This window comes from Schistocerca gregaria, chromosome 11, assembly GCF_023897955.1.
Source record: "Schistocerca gregaria isolate iqSchGreg1 chromosome 11, iqSchGreg1.2, whole genome shotgun sequence".
NCBI classification, from domain to species: domain Eukaryota; kingdom Metazoa; phylum Arthropoda; class Insecta; order Orthoptera; family Acrididae; genus Schistocerca; species Schistocerca gregaria.
The window spans coordinates 62,311,268-62,322,114 of NC_064930.1; the positions used below are offsets into that span (position 1 = coordinate 62,311,268).

At 44.5% G+C, this 10,847-nt stretch overlaps 1 pseudogene; it reads right to left on the minus strand.

The window, feature by feature from the left end:
* Window positions 1-9,368: 9,368 nt before the first annotated feature.
* LOC126295554 (5S ribosomal RNA) lies at window positions 9,369-9,486 on the minus strand (annotated as a pseudogene).
* Window positions 9,487-10,847: the final 1,361 nt, after the last annotated feature.

Below are 10,847 nucleotides of genomic sequence, written 5' to 3' on the forward strand. Positions count from 1 at the left end.
GTCCATTATAATTATCCGGGCTGTTATGCCGTGGTCGGTTGATGAATTTTGTCTCGATTCCCAACGTTTCGTCTCCGACTGCGGGAGACATCTTCAAGGGGGTCCGTAGGTCGATAGAAGGTCCAACACACCCGCTGGCTCGCTACTGACTGCCGCTAAATTCCGTGTCCGCGCGCTCCCGCGCCGAGGCGTGACGTCACGTGTTTTGAAAACGTCAGTCTAATTGGCCGCTGTCCGCTGCCGTCGATCGCCGTTGCCATCACCCAGTGGTGGACGGGTGGTACACATCTTCTTCAACACCGGCATCCATATACCGTTTAACTTCACGCCCTCCTCCTTTCGATTGAAATTATTAGGGTGTTTAGCGATTTCGATTGCCTCCCTGTAGAGCCTTTCGTAATATCCGCTTGTGGCCGCTAGTACTTGCGTCTCCTCGAAACAAATATGGTGGTTCCCTGGCTGGAAAGCATGCTCCGCAACAGCTGATCGTTCCGTTTCTCCTCTTCTACAGTTGCCCTTGTGCTCTTCCAAACGTTTTGAAACAGTCGTTTCAGTGGTAGCCACATAAACATCTCCACAGCTGCATGGGATCCTATACACTCCAGCTTTTTCCAACGGTTTGCGAGTGTCCTTGGCAGGCTCAAGGTATTCCTGTATCTTCCTGGTGGGCTTGTAAATTACGGTAATATTCCGCTTCGTCAAGATCGTTCCTATTCTTTCCGTTACATTTTTAACAAATGGCAGGAAAACCTTAGATTTTGCAGTAGCCTGTACGTCAGTATGATTTCTGCGTGGCTGCCTCAACGCACGTTCTACTTCGGCGGACGAATATCCGTTCTTCATTAATGCATTGTGGAGATGTTCCATCTCAGCGTCGAGCAACTCAGGTTCACAAATATTTCTAGCTCTGTCCTCTAACGTCTTGATAACGCCCCGCTTCTGTTGTGGGTGGTGGTTCGAATCCCGGTGCAAATAACGGTCCGTGTGCGTGGGTTTGCGGTATACTGTGTGGCCCAAACTACCATTTTCGTTTCCAAAAACAAGCACATCGAAGAAATGTAATTTGCCGTCTACCTCCTCCTCCACTGTAAACTGAATTCTCGAGTTTATGCTGTTCAGATGTTCGTGAAACCGGCTTAGTTCATCCCTACCATGTCTCCACAGCACAAACGTGCCATCCACGTATCGGAACCATACATTTGGTTTTTTGCTGGCAGTACCTAAGGCCTGTTCTTCGAATTTCTCCATAAAGAAGTTTGCAATTACGGGACTTAGGGGGCTTCCCATAGCCACGCCATCCGTTTGCTCATAAAACTGTTCATTCCACTTGAAGTATGTGGTCGTCAAACAACACTTAAATAGGTCTAAAATATCGGCAGGAAAAATTCGATCCAGCTGTTCCAATACATCATTAAGTGGAACCATGGTAAACAGCGATACCACATCGAAGCTGATCAATATGTCCTCCGGCTGGACCACTATGCCATCCAATCTGCTGATCAAATAACTGTCCGAACGGCCCACATGTGGTTTCAACAGCGTAGTCAAAAACTTGGCTAACGAGTAGGTGGGCGAACCAATGGCACTTAGTATCGGTCTTAACGGCACATTTCTTGAAGATGTCTCCCGCAGTCGGAGACGAAACGTTGGGAATTGAGACAAAATTCATCAACCGACCACGGCATAACAGCCCGGATAATTATAATGGACGTGATATTTCAGGCCGCGAAAGTCTACATTTTAGTAGTAGCCACAGATTGCACACAGCACAGCCAGTGATTTTCATACAGGCGCTACATGGCGTTACCAACATAAAAACCTCAACAGCCTACGTACAAACTCCTGAATGGTTTGCGTTAGGACGTTCTAACTGCACAGTTGGCCACTGGGCACGTGCATGCTGTGGCTTAACGACGAAGCCCACTTTCATCTGGATGGGTTCGTCAACATGGAAAACTGGCGCGTTTGTGGGACTGAGAATCCGCATTTCGCCATCGAGAAGTGTCTCCATCCTCAAGAGGGACTGCAGTGTCCAGTCACGGAATATCCGGCCCGATATTCCTCGATAGCAGGGAGACTACCGAATAGTCGATGAAGGTTCTCTATTCCTATTATCCAACCAAAGTGACTCTCATTTCGACAAGATGTGGTAAATGCAAGACGGAGCTCTTTATGGCCTGCAGGAGAACTTTTGGGACAGCATTCCAGCTTTGGGCTACCCAGAGGCGATTGGCATGAGCCTCGATTGGCAGCCATATTCTCCAGTTCTGAACACATGCGACTCCTTTTTGATTCCTCGACCTGCGCCAAAGGGTGGTTGGGTTTCGGGTTCCGCTGAATAGGTCAGGTGTCCACTATACGCAGGTGGCCGCTACACGGGTTGCAGGGGCTGTGTGGCGCGGACTGGACGGTTTTTCAGGCTAGAGGGTCTCGGGAAAACACAAAAAGGGCTTCAGTCACAGGGGGGTGCAGGATGAACACAGGGAAAACGTACATACAGGAACCATTGCTATAACACTTGTAAATTGTCGTAGCCGCGTTGGGATAGTACCAGAGATCCAAGCGCTAATTGAAAGCACTGATGCTCAAATAGTTGTAGCCGCTGAAAGCTGGCTAAAGCCGGATATAAGCCCAGCCGAAATTTCTGCAAAGAACCTAACGGTATTCCAAAAGGATAGGCTAAACACGGTTGGCGGTAGCGTGTTTGTTGCTCTTCGAAGTAGTTTAACTTGTCGTGAAATTGAAGTAGGTACTTCTTGTGAGTTAGTATGGGCAGAGGTCATTGTTGGCAACCAGAATAAATTAATTGGATCCTTTTACCAACCTCCCAATTCACTTGATACAGTTACTGAAAGGTTCAAAGAAAACTTGACTTTGATATCAAACGCGTACCCGTCTCATACTATAATTAATTTTCCCTCGATATGTTGGCGAAAATACATGTTTAATTCCGGAGGTACGCATAAAACATCATTCGAAATTGTGCTGAACACATTCTCTGATAATTATTTCGATCAGTTAGTTCATGAGCAAACGCCAATAGTAAATGGTTGTCAAAACACACTTGACCACTTAGCAACAAATAAACCTGAGTTAATAACGAGCATCAGAACCGATTCAGGGATTAGTGAACGCAGAGTTGTAGCGAGATTGAATATTGTAATCTCCAAATCTCGAAAAATAAGCGAAAAATATACCTTTCCAAAAAAGTAGATAATAATTCAATTGACACCTTCCTGAGAGACAATCTCCACTCCTTCCAAATTAATAATATAAGTGTAGACCTCACGTGGTTTGAATTCATAGAAATAGTATTGGCAAGCAATTGAGAGATTTATACCAAATAAATTAACAAACGATTTAGCTGATCCTCCTTGGTACACACAACGGGTTAGAACGCTGTTGTAGAAACAACAAAACAAAGGCGCCAAATTTAAACAAAGGCAAAATCTCCAAGACTGGCGATCTTTCACAGAAGCTCGAAATTTAGCGCGCAGTTCAATGTGAGATGCTTCTAACAGTTTCCACAACGAAACTTTGTCTCGAAATCTGGCAGAAAATCCAAAGAGATTCTGGTCGTATGTGAAGTATGTTAGCGGCAAGAAACAATCAATGCCTTCTCTGCGCGATAGCAATGGAGGTACTATCAAAGACAGTGCTGCCAAAGCAGTTACTAAACACAGCCATCCGAAATGCTTTCATAAAAGAAGACGAAGTAAATATTCCAGAATTCCAGTCGAGAACAGCTGCCAACATGAGTAACGTAGAAGTAAATATCCTCGGAGTAGTGAAGCAACTCAGATCACTTAATAAAAGCAAGTCATCTGGTCCAGATTGTATACCAATTAGGTTCCTTTCGGAGTAGCTCCATACTTAACAATCATATACAACTGATCGCTCGACGAAAGGTCCGTGCCCAAAGACTGGAAAGTTGCACGGGTCACACCAATATTCAAGAAAGGTAGTAGGAGTAATCCACTAAATTACAGGCCCATATCGTTAACGTCGATATGCAGCAGGATTTTGGAACGTATATTGTGTTCGAACATTATGTATTACCTCGAAGGAAACAGTCTATTGACACACAGTCAATATGGGTTTAGAAAACATCGATCCTGTGGAACACAACCTACCCTCTATTCACATGAGGTGTTGAGTGCTATTGACAAGGGATTTCAGATCGATTACGTATTTATGGATTTCCGGAAGACTTTTGACACTGTACCACACAAGCGGCTTATAGTGAAATTGCGTGCTTATGGAATATCGTCTCAGTTATCTGACTGAATTTGTGATTGCCTGTCAGAGAGGTCACAGTTCGTAGTAATTGACGGAAAATCATCGAGTAAAACAGAAGTGATTTCTGGCGTTCCCCAAGGTAGTGTTATAGGCCCTTTGCTGTTCCCTATCTCTATAAACGATTATGGAGACAATCTGAGCAGCTGTCTTTGGTTGTTTGCATATGATGCTGTCGTTTATCGACTAATAGCGTCATCAGAAGATCAAAACAAACTGCAAAACGATTTAGAAGAAATATCGGAATGGTGCGAAGAGTGGCAGTTGACCCTAAATAACAAAAAGTGTGAGGTCATCCACGTGAGTGGTAAAAGGAACTCGTTGAAATTCGGTTACACGATAAATAAGTCTAATCTAAAAGCCGTAAATGTAACTAAATACCTAGGTATTACAATTATGAAAAACTTAAATTGGAAGGAATACATAGAAAACGTTGTGGGGAAGGCTAACCAAGGACTGCGTTTTATTGGCAGGACACTTAGAAAATGTAGAAGACCAACTAAGGAGACTGCCTACACTACGCTTGTCCGTCCTCTTTTAGAATACTGCTGCGCGGTGTGGGATCCTTACGAGGTAGGACTGACGGAGTACATCGAAAAAGTTCAAAGAAAGGCAGCACGTTTTGTATTATCGCGAAATATGGGAGAGAGTGTCAGAGAAATGCTACAGGATTTGCCTGGACATCATTAAAAGAAACGCGTTTCTCGTTGCAGCGGATTTTTTTTTTATTCTTTTCTATTCCATTTCGCCTGTTTCAAATTGGTGCATTTTCAATGTCCTTTCAACAATTAAATTGAATATTTCCCGTGTTATCCAGGGATTTGCATACCGGATCTATATTTGTCCATTTCGAGGCGACTGGAAGCTGTTTTGAATGACACCGGGTTTCTTACGGCCTATTAGGAATGGTAATGTTCTGTGTTTTCGGTTTTTGCATATTTTTGTCCACCGCTGTATAACTCAAGCTGACAATGAAAGGTTTATCACCTGCCTTCGTAGACCTGCTGCGTTTTCTTCTTGAACGAAAAAATAAAAAATCATTTTTTGTAAGCAGTAGTGAAGGTTTATGGAGTATGTAAGTTCAAATCTGAGATATGTTATGTCTGTCAGGTGTAATAGTGGGCCATGTGGCATACCTACGATAACAGACATTTGAGTAACTTTACAACACTTCATTTAGTTAAGAGTTTTATTTAATGTTTCCGTGACACGTTGATAGGGTTTACATGATTAAAAACAAAAAAAACGTGGTGATTTACATTTTAAATAATTATATATAATACGGTATAGCCTTATCCGTGAAATTCTCGGAAACAGGCTGTTTTCTTGTTTAGACACACTTACTACACGTGAATGCTGTCTGTCCATTGCAGCCCGGTCTTTGACACCTTCGTCTTGGGAACGTAACCTCAGACCAGTGGCCTACTGTACAGTATCAGTTCTAGCAGACCTGGGTGGAACTGGTTTCGTTTGACCCTGATGCTTCTTGCGCAGTACTTCTGCCTCTATACTGGATGAAGATTATCGCTGTTTTTATTTGTCTGTCGTCTTTTCATTTCTTGCAGTGTTGTTCAGCTGTTCTGGCATTGAGATATAGTAGACCATTACCTTTACTACATCGAGTTTTGAAAGTGTCACAGACAGCGGAACGAAGTCTTTCGCAACGGCGCTGATACATAAAACGTTTTCGGTTTTCTTGCCTCGTCAGTTGGGGATAAAATGTTGAAGCTCCCACGACAGCCCCCAATCGCCATCGTCAGTTGCTCCTGACGGCGACAATGGAGGCTGTGGTCGGAGCCTCAACATTTTATCCCCAACTGACGAGGCAAGAAAACCGAAAACGTTTTACATAGTGTCACAGACGATTTCCACAGGTGGTAGACGAGCGGTGAAAAGTTTATTTGCATTTTGTCGAACATGAAGCCTTGTGTTACCATTGCTAATAAAAAAAAAGTTTCAGAGTATTCATTATAATTTCCACATCAGAATAAAAGTGATACATGCAATCAGTCATACCGGTGCAGAGGCTGGATGTTAACATGAATTATTGGAAATTGGTATTAAATTTCATGTACAGGGTGAACATTAACGAAAATGAGAATCTGCAGGGAAAATGAAGCGTTGTGTTTCCATCGATAATGAAATAGTATGCTAATTCCTGACTCTGAATGGATGAAGAAAGTTCCTACGAACATGTATCAGGAAACAACAAATCGTCCCGCATCCACATCACAACTGATGTTCAAAGTGCCCGCCATATGATGCGATGCACGCGTTCACACCTCGCACCGCCATTGCCCGACTCTTTCACACATTCTGGCCTCTCTCCGATTAGCGTCGTAGATGTCGTGAACCCTCTGTTGAAAGATATGCACATCAGGAATCGGTGCAGCATACAAAGCGCCTTTCGGATGCCCCCAGAGGTAAACATCCAGGTGTGTTAACAACAGAATAATCTCTTTCCGAGAATTTCACGGATAAGACTATTATTTAAAATGTACGTCAGCTTTTTTTTATTCTTAATCGTGCAAATCCTATCAACGTGTCACGTAGACATTAAATAAAAATCGTTTTCTACATGAAGTGTGAAGAAGTTACTCAAATGTCGGGCGTCGCAAATATGCCGTAAGTCCCAATATTATACCTGACAGGTCCGTTGATCTCGAACAATGGCTACAGTAAACCATCCGTTACCATGACCAAATGAATCATTTATATCTAAACTAAAATTAAGTCTGGAACTGCAGAAAACAGCAGAGCCGTCCAGCAGGGCTTGAGCAGCGACAGACTTGAGTGGAATACGATTCTTCTTGTCTTCAGCTGTTATAGCAAATTCGATGTTCTCGATGGTCTTGTAGACTGTCTGTTTAGAACGCTGCCAAGATGCCGTCGTTCTAAACAGACAGTCTACAAGACCATCGAGAACATCGAATTTGCTACAACAGCTGGAGACAAGAAGAATCGTATTCCACTCAAGTCTGTCGCTGCTCAAGCCCTGCTGGACGGCCCTGCTGTTTTCTGCAGTTCCAGACTTAATTTTAGTTTAGATATAAATGATTCATTTGGTCATGGTAACGGATGGTTTACCGTAGCCATTGTTCGAGGAGGTACCGGAGTACCAAATATTCCTGGACTTGAAAGTTTCGTGGACAGAGACATTATTGCTTTTCGCACCTACCATATGGCCGAACTTGCGTCGTGTTACCGGCCAGGGAAGATGCTGTTGAGTGTTGGTGAAATGCAGTGCAGAAGTTGGCTGGCGCTCCGTCATGTATAAAGCGCATAACCTGTCATATTGTCCAACGCTCATACTCAAGTAGCCCAGGCTGAGTATTCCTCAGGACGTCTACGTGCCTTCCTCCGTGGCCCGCACTTCGTGGTCGTACGGTAGCGTTCTCGCTTCCCACGCCCGGGATCCCGGGTTCGATTCCCGGCGGGGTCAGGGATTTTCTGTGCCTCGTGCTGGCTGCCTGTTGTGTGATGCCCTTAGGTTAGTTAGGTTTAAGTAGTTCTACGTTCTAGGGGACTGATGACCATAGATGTTTAGTCCCATAGTGCTCAGAACCATTTGAACCATTTGAACCTTCCTCCGTGGGGGCGTTGTGTAATAATAACCGCTCCAAGTATGTGGTCGGCAAGCCTGCCCTGCTAGCAGCGCGGTCTCCGGCACGGATACGCCCGGCGGATTAGTGTGGAGGTCCGACGTGCCGGCCAGCCTCTGGATGGTTTTTAGGCGGTTTTCCATCTGCCTTGGCGAATGCTGGCTGCTTCCCCTTATTCCGCCTCAGTTACACTACACGTCGGCGATTGCCGCGCAAACACTGTCTCCACGTACGCGTACATCACAATTGCCCTACCACGCAAACGTTGGGTTCATATGGTTGAAATGGCTCTGAGCACTATGGGACTTAACATCTGAGGTCAACAGTCCCCTAGAACTTAGAACTACTTAAACCTAACTGACCTAAGGACATCACACACATCCATTCCCGAGGCAGGATTCGAACCTGCGACCGTAACGGTCGCGCGGTTCCAGACTGAAGCGCCTAGAACCACGCGGCCACCCTGGCCGGCGGACTTGGAAATGTTTTTGACTTAACTGACATATAAATACCACAAATAAAATGAAATAGTACTACAATTACAATGTTTATACTCCCATTTATAGAAATGTATAGTTTTCGTAAGTAGCAAAAACGTTAGGGCTACACTCATCTGGAATGAGACGTTCCCGGAGGAGGGGGGGGGGGGGGTTGTTCACTTGGGGCCGAACCGCACACAATAGTAACCCAGGGGTCTGTGTGGGGCGGCGGTGGGGTGGGTGGACTGCTGTGGCCTGCTGTGGGCTTGTGAACCACTGAGGGCTACGGCGGGATGAAGCCTCTCCGTTGTTTCTAGGTCCCCAGTTCATTACATACATACATACATACATACATACATGTGGTCGCCAAGAATCCCTGCTCACATACTAATGCAGATCAAACACCTCAAGAATTCTCTGGCGACTTTCTCTAGGCCACAGATGACGTTGTAACGTTCTTTATAAATATTTGTGTCAGTTATTGGATATAGAATGCGTAATGTTTGTCTTATGGAAACTTACTGCATAATGTATTGTTGAGCAAATGGTGTGCTTAATCAGTTTTACTGTAACCCAAAAAAGTTTAAGCAACTGGAAAACCAGTACGTAATTCCTATAATGAAGCCAATGGCTCTGAAATTCACTCAGTCTCGTGAGCACCAAGTTCTACGGCCTTGTGCAATAAACTGATAAAATTCCCAATGCAAATAAACAATTAAAAACATTTTTCTTAGTTATTGAGTCGCAATGGATGTATACTTGGTACTTTTTTCCTCTCCTCAGTAGCACTCACTACGTCATCAGGCCACAAGTGGCCCACCGGGACCATCCGACCGCCGTGTCATCCTCAGTTGAGGAAGCGGATGGGAGGGGCGTGTGGTCAGCACACCGCTCTCCCGGTCGTTTTGATGGTTGTCTTTGACCGGAGGCGCTGCTATTCGGTCGAGTAGCTCCTCAATTGGCATCACGAGACCGAGTGCACCCCCAAAAATGGCAACAGCGCATGGCGGTCTGGATGGTCACCCATCCAAGTGCCGGCCACGCCCGACAGCGCTTAACTTCGGTGATCTGACGGGAACCGGTGTATCCACTGCGGCAAGGCCGTTGGCGTCTGCTCAGTAGGCCTACAAAATATTCAGTCTTGACTCAGCAAAGTGCAATGCCGGCCGTAAGACAGCTTCATGCAAATAACGTCAGTAGATTCGTTGATAAATGAATAACCTTGCAAATGTTCAGTGAAAATACTGGATATTGGCTCAGCACTGTACAATGCTGCCCGCATTGAAACTGTTGCAAACATTAATACTTTTCTGATTCTGGCATACTAATATTTTTCTCTGATTGAAAAATCATTTGTTTTTAAAAAATACTCATTGGACTGAAACAGAGACCACGTGAAACAGGATGAAGTACTGATTAGGGGACAAGCTAATGCCGAATGGTTGGTTGAAAATTGTATTCGAAATGAAATTCCTCCTTCACAAAACCTGATGTGGAATATTTTACATTAACTTCAAAATCAGTGAACTTCTCATCTGTTTTACAATTCTCACTTACTGTCGTAATTAAAAACACTTGAATTGTTACATGAGAAAAAGTCTGACATCGTTTGACAAAATAGATTCTAAAATTTAACTTGTCTGTACCAGGGTTACAAAACACACAAAATTATACCTATGCATCAAATATGATGGAAAGCATTTTGTTCCTACACTGAAGGTTCGGTACTGCTAGAATTAGCAAAATCCACATTGTGTTGCTGCATGCTTAAAAGTAAGTATACAAAATTTGATTACTTTACAAAACTGTATTACGCTGCGTCCATAGGCGAACAGCTGAATTCTCACAGCTGGCCACTAGCTGAAGCCTTACGTCCTGCCTTTAACAGAGTGCAACGGCAACTCGAACTGCGGTTCGCGCGCCGCTGCGTTCAATCCATTCTGCCACTCAGCTAACATCTTTGGTTCGGTGGTGTCAAAGATACAATCTCTTCTACATGTGATAACCATTTCATGTCATTTTTCTCGAAATATATTACAAATGGTTCAAATGTCTCTGAACACTAACTTAACATGTGGGGTCATCAGTCCCCTAAATTTATTACAAAATCGGTCTCTACGTACAAGTGCACCCCTCGCAACGGTTATGCAGGTTGATGACGCCAGTTCTGGTAAAGGTTGCTTCGTCGGTAAACAGGACTGCTGACACAAATCCCACAATTGTGATGGCCTGGTGCAAAAATCATCAACGAAATGCTTCGCGTAGAGGGCAGTCCGCTTCCGATAATGGTTGCACTCGTTCCGGGTCATAGTGGTAGTAGCGCTTGTCTTGCAGAGTACACATAATCGTACTTTGGCTGCACCACTTTGGCGGGCCACTTGCCTGGACTTTGTACTGGGGTTCTTCTCAACATCCTGTAGAACGCGGCCGGGCAAATCTGGTATACGCACCCCCTCCCTACAGGCCGTCT